Here is an 11561-nt window from a genome sequence, read left to right as displayed (position 1 = left end):
TCCCGGCACTTTGCAATTGGATGTGGGCGGGCAACATAGCGTCGGGAGAGAAAAGTTTAACTGCGGATGGACATTATTAGGCGGGCGAATGAGAAAGCCTTCCCTTTGGTTGAATGCAATTGATAAAGACAAATGGATATTACACCGGGATGAAGGTAGGCGATGGGGTATGCGACAACAAACGGCTACGAGTCATTCAATGGCTTGTTGAAATACGCACGGGACTACCGTCCCAACGCAATGGTGAGAATGACTTTTAAGCAGGTTGTGGAGCGGTTCGTCAATAGATCAAAAGAGGCCAAAGCACTTGCAGCAGCAGGCCTAAGATGGATGCCAAAACCGTCACAACTATTCGAATACCACAAATATAAGGCTCAGAAACATGACCGGATGGAGTACAACTCTGCAGAGCGCGTATTTGAACTCACAACAAGTGTGCACCAAGGTAAAGGAGGTAACGTCCACACAATTTGTGAGATTCCAAGAACATGCACATGCGGCAAATGGCAATCATATCACATGCCATGTTCTCATGCCTTCAAGTGTTTTATCATAATAGGAAAGAACGCCTCCGCGTACATGGCTGAGGAATATACAGTTGAAAATTATGCAAGAACGTATGCTGGAAGGTTTTACCCACTTGGTAGTGAGAGTTATTGGCCACCGGATCCATTTTCAATAGTTGCAAATAAAACATTTATCCGTAAATTCAAAAAGAAAGTATACTCCCATATTCATAATGAAATGGATGTTCCACCGGGGAGATACACTCGAAAATGCTCATTTTGCAATTATGTTGGTCATGATAAGCGCAAGTGTCCCTTACGGCATGGTGGTCAAACTACATCTCGCGGTGGAAGTACCTCTCGTGGTGGAGGAAACTTTCGTGGTGGTAGATCTAGCAGTGGTGGCACATCTAGTGGTAGTGGCACATCTCGCAGTGGTGGTCATCTCGCGGTGGTGGCGGAAGATCAACTCAAGGGCATTAATTGATGAATGTTTTTTAAGTTTTTTTCTTTCTTTGATGATTGTATTTTAAAAAGTTTGGGTTTCTTATTAATGAATAAGTTTAAGTATTTTCATATTGTTATGATTTGTATGAATGCTGCAATTTTGACTAAAAAATAGTAAACTTAAATCTAAACCCAAGTATTCTTAAAGAACTTAAAGCTAATGATACCAAGCCTTCAAACAAAAATGGCGTTCGAGCACTTTTCAACCACTAAAACGGCAACCCGAAGATTTTCTTATCCTTGATGTATTGAGCCTACCTTATTAATCGCACAAAAATAAGTAGGGTTCTATATAAAATATTGAAGTTTCGGGGTCCCGAAACATGATTAATCTATGGTCAAAGTACGTTAAAAAGTGTAATGAAAGAGGGGTTAACCAAAAGGGCCAAAAAAAAAAATGGACCCCTTTAGCACGCAGTAAATTACTGCGCTAAAGCACTTAACGGTGTCGTCCCAGTTAAGTGCTTTAACGCAGTAATTTACTGCGCTAAAGGCAGTCTTATAACTTTTTTTTGTTGTTATTGGGGTAGTTTGGTTCAAAAACTTTTTGCTGAGGTTATTTTGGTTCGGGACTCTTGTTGTTGAATAGCATAAAAGTGAGTTCCAAGCTTCCTTTCTCGATAAGAATTAAAGGAAATATTGAAAAACATAAAGAAGTAAATTAAACTCTTAAATACGATTTGAACACAAGTTACAAAAGGAAAAGGTATAAGGATTAATTGTAGTTGAATTGTATTTATTTTTTTCAGGCGGGAAAACTATTAGGCAGTATAGTGGAGGTTTGGAAGCTGATACACCTAGAAGCTAAACCAATTTTAGGCTTGTAACACAAGTTGTCAATGAATCAACTATTAGGCAGTATAGTGGAGGTTTGGGAGGAGTATTTGTCAACATTTAATTTTGCTTAGGCATTAAATTTGCTACTTCAGTTTATGAAAGTAATTTTGCTTAGGCATTAAATACTACTAGTAGTATTTTAACCCCCGCCCAGTTAGAAAAAAAAAAAAAAAAAGACAGGCTTTGCGAAAATTCTGCCTTAAGTCAGAATGTGTCTTAAGGCAGAAGTTGCCTTAAAACAGAAGTTTGCCTGTTGAATTTTTGAAAGGCATTTTCTTTTTTACTCTGATGGAATTCTAATTTTTCTATGAAATTCTACCTTACGATTTTTTTTTACTGAGCGGGAGTTCAAATTCAAAACCTCGAGGTATTTTAGGTGAAGGAAAAAAAAATTAAAGACCAGCAATTTGAGGGACAAAAATTAAAGACCACCCCGGAGTAAGGGCAATCGTGCAAATTATCTTGAATAATTTGCTTCATTTTTTCCCTTATAAGTGTTCCATTTACTACTCCCTCGGTCCATTTTTACTTATTCATGTTTGACTTAACACATCCTTTAAGACGTAAGTAATAAATAAAATGACAATTTTACTATATCACCCTTAATTATTATAAATCATATAAATAATTGAAACCAATCAAACATAATTTAAAAGTAGTGCAATGACTAACAATTTCTTGAAGTTTCTAATTCAATAATTTATAATAAGGATAAACTAAATATGAAATGTTAAATTATTTCTTGATTTTTCAAATTAGACATTTATTTTTAGTATACTAGACAAGTAAAAATAAACAGAGGGAGTATTACGACAAGACTTGGTAGTTTTAGTATCAATAAAATCATCGATAAAATTGAATTACTGAAAATCTTGATAGGAGGACGTGGAGGTCAAAAATTAGGGTGGAAGGTTAGTAGGTAGTCGGGCGTTTTTCTTTTTCATTCCCGATGTATTAGTATTATTCTTATACCTTCGCATTCTTAGATTTCTATTACCAATTGTTGTTTCTTTAGCCTTGATTGTTATATTCTTAGTTTTTAGACTATTATCTTCTTGTTGTTTATGCTTATTGTTATTGCTTATTGCGTTCCTTTTTTATCTTTTTTTGAGTCGAAGGTTTATCGGAAACAACCTCTATCTTCTAAAAGTAGAATTACGGTTCTGCATACACTCTACCCTTCCCATACTTGACTTGTGGGATCACACTGGGTTGTTGTTGTTGTTAGGGGCGGATCCACCCTTTGGGGTGGGGGTGGCATGGCACCCCCTCGATTAATAATTTTTTTATATACTTATGTTGTAATTTGCTTAAATTAGGTTAAATATTTGATCCTGCCACCCCCAGAGGTAATTAGACAAAGGTGCCATGGCTGGTAGACACAAGTTTGAATATATCTTTAAAATTTTCCGATTCCCGTTTTTCTTTGCCCTTTTTACTTCCTTTGTACCAGTAATTCCCTTTTCGGCCCTCCCAATTTTCTATTTATCTTTTATTATTTATATTGTCTTTCCTCTTTTCTATTATTTTATCTGTGATCTTTAGCGAGAACACACAAATAGAAACTTCAAAATCCTTTAAATTAAGCATTTCTCTTAAGCTCAAATCTGTGAGTATTTAAATCGAAAAACTTGGGTTTCAATGGGAATTTTGGATTGAGATCAAAATTCATTTTTTTTAATAATTTCTTTTGTTTATTACTCTCTCCGTCCATGTTTACTTGTCTATATTTGACTTGGGACACTCTTAATAAGCAATAAATAAAATGAGAAATGAATTGGAGTACTTACTAATAAGGGTAAAATAGGTATAAAATGGTAAATTATGTCTTGATTTTTCAAACTATATAACTTACAAGTAAAAGTGGACATATAATTTTATTATAATGGACAAAGAAAAATGGACGGAGGGAGTGTATTATAAAATTTATGTTATTCTATAATTGTTAAATTCAATTTAAATCACTCTACTACTTAAATTGTGATGGAAACTTGATCGTAAGCACTGCTTAGAAAAAACATGAAATTTATAATTTATTGTTGAGAACTTGTAGTTTATCTAATTCTACATTTACTTATGGGGTGTATTTACATATTGAAGAGTTTTTCTATTATTTTTCTTATTTTGATTGGTGTAATTCCCTTATTGAAGATGTTATTTTACTTGTGCAAATTCATTTTTTAATATACATAAGAGATGCAAGTTCCTCGGTGAAAATGTTGATTTTACTTCATTTGTTAATGGGTGTTAATGAGTGTGATTTCTTAGTTAAGATGCTAATTATGTTCGTTTCTTGATTTTTGAGATGTAATTTTCATATTTGCAAATTAAAAAAAAAGCCTATTAAGTTGACCCGAATAAACTAAAAAGATATGGACTGGCCAAATCAAACGTTCTACAACAAGATGTACATTGAAAAATTGTGGCACCCGCCACCTTCAAATCCTAGATCCGCCTCTGGTTGTTGTTGTTGTTGAATAGCATAAAAGTGAGTTCCAAGCTTCCTTTCTCGATAAGAATTAAAGGAAGTATTGAAAAACATAAAGCAGTAAATTAAACTCTTAAATACGATTTGAACACAAGTTACAAAAGGAAAAGGTATAAGGATTAATTGTAGTTGAATTGTATTTATTTTTCTCAGGCGGGAAAACTATTAGGCAGTATAGTGGAGGTTTGGAAGCTGATACACCTAGAAGCTAAACCTATTTTAGGCTTGTAACACAATTTGTCAATGAATCAACTATTAGGCAGTATAGTGGAGGTTTGGAAGGAGTATTTGTCCAACATTTAATTTTGCTTAGGCATTAAATTTGCTACTTCAGTTTATGAAAGTGATTTTGCTAAATACTACTAGTAGTATTTATGAAAGTAATGTTTTTTGTGTTGATTTCCTTAAGAACTTTTTCTCCACGTTTTGTAAACCAAAAAAAATGTAATTTGTGTACTTTGTTTGTATCGGACGGGGAGAGAAGGAGAGAAAAGGCACGTAAAGACTAAAGAAGCAAGATTGGGACACGTCATTCCATAATTTTGAATAGTTCATCTACCAAAGTTGACGTGGCAATCATGCAAGTGTATATGACAAGTCCTTTTATGAGCTGTTTCAAAGGGCCCACATATATCCCAGTAACGTGGAAGGAAAACAAAAAGGCCTTCAAATTCCAATATCTTTCTTCTACTAAATTAATAAAATAAAATAAAATAAAGACTGTATCCTTTTCATTGTTGGCTTTCTTTATTTTTGCTGTTTTTCCCTGTTTGCCAACCAGCTTTAAGGACGCGGTCACTTGGTACCTTTTTTTAAAAAAGTCGTGACGTGAAAGAAATTCTTAATTCTTTTCATTTTAAATCATATTCTTTTTCTTACTTTAGAAGTTGTCAAACTACACCAAATTTAAGAATTTAACTACGTTAATATTCGATTATCTGTTTATGTAATGTCTTTCTATTTAATTAATTTTGAACATTATCTGAAGCTAGTTATTATTATTTTATTTTTATAGCAAAGGTACCACACTTCAAATCAAAATGTCATTAGTTCGATTGTGAAGTTTAAGCCCGTCAAGTGGACCGGGCCAGCTCGAACCCGGCCCGAAGCCCGTCCACCACGGAGCCGGCCCCTGCATCTACCGAGGGTGTGAGGGGGCTGGTAGATGGAATTTATTGGGGGGTTGGGCGGGACGAGGTGGACGGCCACGGCCCCGACCCGGACCCCTAAGAAGTGTAAGGGGGGCCGGGCTAGGTGGGATTTATTAGGGGGTGGGCCGGACGAGTGGACGACGCAGGCCACCGACCCACTAGTAGCCGGGTGATGGCCCACCGGGGCATCGGCCTGGCCCGACCCACTTCAAATTAAAAAAAAAAAAAAAAGATAAGTACTACATTTATTACTAATAATAAGTATTTTAAAAACATTGTATCCCAATAAATTATGAGTCACTTTTTACGGAGCATTTTAGTTTTCTTTAAAATTATATTTTAAAGTTAGACAATCTTGTTTTCTCAACAAATATACCTTTGATACATTTTCGGTATATAGTATATATTAGATTGTGATAGTTTTATATAAAAGTAAAATTTCATTAGCATGTCATATATACTTTGTGAATACGTAGATTATATCAAATATAATACTCCCTCCGTTTCAATTTTCCGTGAACCTATTTCTTTATTAGTCCGTGATAAAAAGAATGACCCCTTTCTATATTTGGAAACAATTTACCTTTATGCAATGATTTATAGCCATACAAAATATACTTGACTCATTGAACACCACAAGTTTGAAAGTCGTCTATTTCTTAACAACTTAGCTTAGTGTCCGATAAAATAGACATATCAACATCTACATAAATAATTTAAAATAAAACTTAAAACTTAAATTGATAACATTGCAAATTCAAAACATACAAACTTGAACGGCGAAATATTGCAAATCAAAAGTTTAAAACATACAAATTAAACGGCTAACATCGATGGACAAATTTAAAGAAGAGATAAACTTCAAAGTTCAATTTCGTGCCTTTTCACAAGTGTCTACGCAACACACCGGTACCCCCCTCCAACCCCCACCCCCCCTAATAGGCTAATACCCGACCCCTCCGGACTTGTGGAGATAGATGTCACTACTGATGTTGACATTTAACATGTTCCTCATTCTCTCGCTCAAAATGCATCCACACCGCACTTGAAGTTGATCTTCGAACTCGAGGAGAAGGTGGAGGTGAAGTAATGTACACTAGTTGAATAGCAAATTTAGATAAAGAGAGAATTGTGAAAGAATTGTGTGAAAATGAAGAAGAATGGAGGGGTATTAATAGTTTGAAAATATGACCAAAGTGCAGTTATTCATAAATTTAGGGATTTAAATAAAATTAGCAATGACTAGTTTTTTAAATTTACAACTGCTAGCTTTTTGAATTTAACGATGACTAAACTTTTTTTTAATTTAGCAATTTTATCATTAGTTGTAAATGTTAATTTTATTATTAGTAGTAAATGTAAATATCTATTTTTGTATTAGAACTTAAAAAAAAAAAAAAAAAAAGGGCCCGACCCTAACTATAACCGGCAGCCGGTTAGCCGAGGTGTAGCCACCCCTGTCGGGTAGGGGTGGGCGGACACCTTTTTCCCTCTCCAAGCCGGCCCGCCCAACTTACGGCACGGCCCACGGCCCGACCCACTTGTGGCCCACGTTTAAATGGCTCGGCCCGGCCCACTTGACAGCCTTAGTGGAGTTTTCTTTGTTCTCCCATTGAAGCGAAAAAATAACACTTTCTTCGCTTCAATTTGTTATCTTACTTTGATTTTTAATGTATTTAAAAAACTATATTTTTCTTAAATTGGTAACTTTTTAATTTCGACATTTCACATAACATGTTTATGATCACAAAATTAAATGATATTTTGATATCTTTAATTTAAGTCCACAAAATTATGAAGTCTTCTTCATTTTCTTAAACTCCATGCGAATCAAAATAAGACAAACAAATTAAAATAAAGAGTGAATAGTATTATTTAAATATACAACTCAAATGATCATGTATAACAATAAAAATATAGTAAAAGTAGAATAAAAGGATTGGAAAATAAGTACTACTCTCTCCGGATCAAAAAGAGTGTCCACTTAATCATCTACTACTTAGTTTGAAAAAATACTAACTCCTAGAAAAAAATAGGTAATTTGACTAAATTGCTAATTAACGAGATATTGGATTTGACCACATAACACTTAATAGGGGCAAATTTGAAAAACTAAAGTTAATTTTTAATTTGATAATTAACACTCTTTTGACTCAAGAAAAAAAAAAAAGTAGGTACATTTGGATGGGGCAAAAAAAGCGCATTGAAAAAAAATAAGTTAATACACTTATTTTTTTAAACTATTTTGACATGTTTTTTAGAAACATAGTACACTTTTTTTAAAATTTAAACCAAACATTGATTTATTTTTTTTGAGTTTATTTTAAGCGCGAAAATAAACTTTATAAAATTTTGGTCAAATTTGTATTAAGCAAGCTAGAACGCACCTTATAAGCAAAGCCAAACTGTAAGTGGACATTTTTTTATCCGGAGGGAGTAATAAATAATGAAAAGGGTTAGCTAGAAGGGAATGAAAGTGGGAAGGACGAAAAAGTGCAGTGAGAAAGATTGTGTTAAAATTATTAATTAAATAAAAGAAGCCAATCTTGCCACATAGATACGACATCGTATGGGTGGAGTGATTCTTTGAAGTTTCCAGGAAAAAAGGCGAGTCTTTTGGTGCAAAAATATCGTTTTTTTTTTTTTCTCAAAGAAAGAAGAAACCTGAACAGGTAGTTCACCTGTTTATTTCTTGGTTTACAAATACAAACCCAACATCTATATATGCTTTCACTCTCTCTCTTTCTTTCCCCTTAATATTGAATTCGTTGTACAAAAAACCCGAAATCATCTCCAAATTCAAAGATTGTTGCCACCCAAAAGAAAAAAAAACCTTCACCTTTACATTTACAACAACACCCACGTTCATTCTTGAACTCTAACTTCACATATATATTGACACCCCCAAAAAGGAAAAAGAAAAAAAAAAGCCTTCACCTTCTTCACATTCACAAACTTACAATACCCAGATTCATTCTTGAATTCTAACTTCACCAAAAAAAAAAAAAAAAAAAAAAAGATTGTAGAGTTTGGAAAGGGTTTATGTTATCTATGGATGGTTTATGTTTAACAGGTGGAATTCAAGGTATGGTGGGGCCCATCACCGTTGCCGGTGGTCGGTCACCAGCATCCATGTCAGTTGAAAAACCATCATCTCATAGAAATAATAATAATAATAATAATAATAATAATAATAATAATAATAAGTCATGGGGTTTTTCATTTAGGTATCCACTTAGATCTTTTGGTCTGGTAGTAAAGGAAGGTATGATGCTATAGCTGTAGATGATGCAGTTTTGATGGAGGATCAAAAGGAGGAGAAAGTAATTGAGGAGAAAGATGAAGGGCATAATGGGGTTGGGTATTGAAGATTTTGCATGTTAGGTCTTTGAGTAAGGAAAAGGAGGAAGATGTTGTGGGGGAAAAGGTGGAGGGACAAAGTGGTGGTGAGGAAAGTGAAGGGAAGGATAGGGAATGTGATGGTGTGGATGAAGAATGTGATGTGTGTTCTGTTGATGATGATGAGGAGAAATTCAAATTTGATAAGAACTCATTTTCAAAGTTGCTTAGAAGGGTCATTAGCTGAAGCTAGATTGTATGCTCAGATGTCTTATTTGGGAAGTTTGGCTTATTCAATACCAAGAATTAAGGTAAATTCTTCAGGCATACTAGTTGTTAGTGTTGTTGTTTATGTTGATTTCTCATTATTTGATTTCTGTGCTGATTTGTGAAAAATGAGGTCTTATGATGGAGAAATAGGTAGATATGTGAGTGGATTAATATGTTGCATAAATTGATTGAATATTGAATATGTAGATCTGACTTCTTCTGTTGTCTGTGAAATGGGTGTTTGAGAATAACAGCTTTTAGTGCTTAATTTTAGTGTTCTGAGGTTACAAAGGTCTCAAAAGGCGCGATCTTTAACTTTAGAGGTGTTTTATGCATATGATTAACTTGACATGGGTTTGAGGGAATCAAAACTTTTATTCCAGAATCTTGAAATGACTTCTTCTAGCTGACCACGAAACCTGGATTTGAAGAGCAAGGAAAGGACAACCTTGTTACCAAGATAGTTTTTGTGTTTTCATATTTGCTTATTCAGATTTAACATTGTTCTATGATTATCGCGAGCTTTTGTCAATTTGGCATTACATTTTGTAGTAGGTTATGAGTATGACAACTAGATCTTTCTTGGGTTTATTCTGTTTATCTTAGAAGCAACTTCATTTGGCAGCCTGTGTCATAGGGTTTCATGTTTCTGTTTCTTATTGTGCAGCCAGAAAATTTATTAAGGAATCATGGATTACGTTTTGTTACGTCTTCATTGGAGAAGAAAGAGGCATTGAAAGCTGAGAAAGAAGGCAGTAGCAGCAGCTGAAGACCAGGAGAAAAAGAGAACGAAGTCTCTCTCAAACTCAGATAGATGAAGAAAGCACTACAAATTCAGTAGAAGGGGATGAGAAGCCCAGGGGAATAGGATAAGTGCATCCACGGCTTACCATATAGCTGCCTCTGCCGCGTCTTATCTCCACTATCATACAAAGAGCATTCTTCCTTTTAAATCTTCCAAAACTATCTCAAATGAAGGTTCCTCTGAAACAACCACCGGACGTGATGACAATATAGATGCAATGAACAGGGATGTTGCTTCTTTCATGGCGACCAGCGACTCGGTGACATCAGTAGTTGCTGCAAAGGAGGAGGTAAAACAGGCTGTTGCAGACGACCTGAATTCAAATCATTCTTCACCCTGTGAGTGGTTCGTATGTGATGATGATCAGAGCTTGACAAGATTTTTCGTCATTCAGGTATGCGGGTTGCCCAATTTTATTGTCACCTTTTACGTCATTCAGCTTGGAAACAGGGCAGGGTGGTGGTGTTGATGATAATGTAGTGGTTGTCTTTTATTTGATAAAGAAAGGGGTCGGGAAAAAAAAAATAACTGAGATAGATTTAATTCTGAGTTTCTCCTGCATTTTTTGTCTTGTTCTTTTTCCTGAATTTCATTTTTATCTACTTGCAGGGATCAGAGTCGTTAGCATCATGGCAAGCAAATCTACTCTTCGAACCTATTCAATTTGAGGTATTTATCACATTAATAGATGCCTGTTAAAAATTTAAACTATGCTCTGTTTTATAGTCCGACTGTGTTGTCGGGCTAGCATAACGTGCACAAGTATTTTCCTGATTGCCTTCATATAAATTGATGAAGTCCACCTAGTAAAATCTTATGTGATTGCATCTTTTATTTTAGGGTCTGGATGTAATGGTCCACCGAGGTATTTATGAAGCTGCAAAAGGGCATGTATGAACAAATGCTGCCAGAAATGCGTTCACACCTTAAATCTCTTGGTAGTCATGCCAAATTCCGTTTTACTGGACATTCCTTGGTGGAAGTTTATCATTGCTTCTCAATCTCATGCTTTTCATACGGGGAGAAGTTCCCCCGTCTTCCTTGCTTCCTGTTATAACTTTCGGTGCACCATCAATAATGTGTGGAGGAGACCGCCTCCTTCGCCGCCTTGGCTTGCCTAAGAGTCATCTGCAGGCAATCACAATGCACCGAGACATTGTACCCCGAGCCTTCTCTTGCAATTATCCCAATCATGTTGCAGAATTTCTTAAAGCTATCAACGGAAACTTCCGCAATCATCCATGTCTGAATAACCAGGTTAGAACCTATAGTGTCACAAGTTTCTTTTACAGTGTTGGCCCTCTTACCTTGAAGATTACGTAAGTATTTGTTTCTTTTATCAACAGAAGTTGTTGTTTGCTCCAATGGGGGAGTTCTTAATTCTGCAGCCAGATGACAAGTTCTCTCCAAACCATGACCTGCTACCTTCAGGTTCCGGTTTGTATTTAATGAGCTATCCTGTATCAGATTCAACAGAGGCAGAAAAACAAATTCAAGCTGCGCAGGCTGTGTTTTTAAACTCACCTCATCCTCTTGAGATCCTAAGTGATCGATCTGCCTATGGTTCTGGAGGAACAATACAAAGAGATCACGACATGAACTCCTACTTAAAATCTGTAAGAAACGTAATTCGTCACGAGCTGAACAACATCAGAAAA

The 11561-nt window shown here is 35.3% G+C and overlaps 1 pseudogene; it reads left to right on the top strand.

The window, feature by feature from the left end:
• The first annotated feature begins 8085 nt into the window (after positions 1-8085).
• LOC132061920 (phospholipase A1 PLIP2, chloroplastic-like) lies at positions 8086-11558 on the top strand (annotated as a pseudogene).
• The last annotated feature ends 3 nt before the right edge of the window (positions 11559-11561 follow it).

Source organism: Lycium ferocissimum, chromosome 7 (genome assembly GCF_029784015.1).
Source record: "Lycium ferocissimum isolate CSIRO_LF1 chromosome 7, AGI_CSIRO_Lferr_CH_V1, whole genome shotgun sequence".
NCBI lineage: Eukaryota > Viridiplantae > Streptophyta > Magnoliopsida > Solanales > Solanaceae > Lycium > Lycium ferocissimum.
The sequence above is the reverse complement of the archived record's forward strand: the minus strand, read 5'-3'. Positions and strand labels throughout refer to the sequence as shown.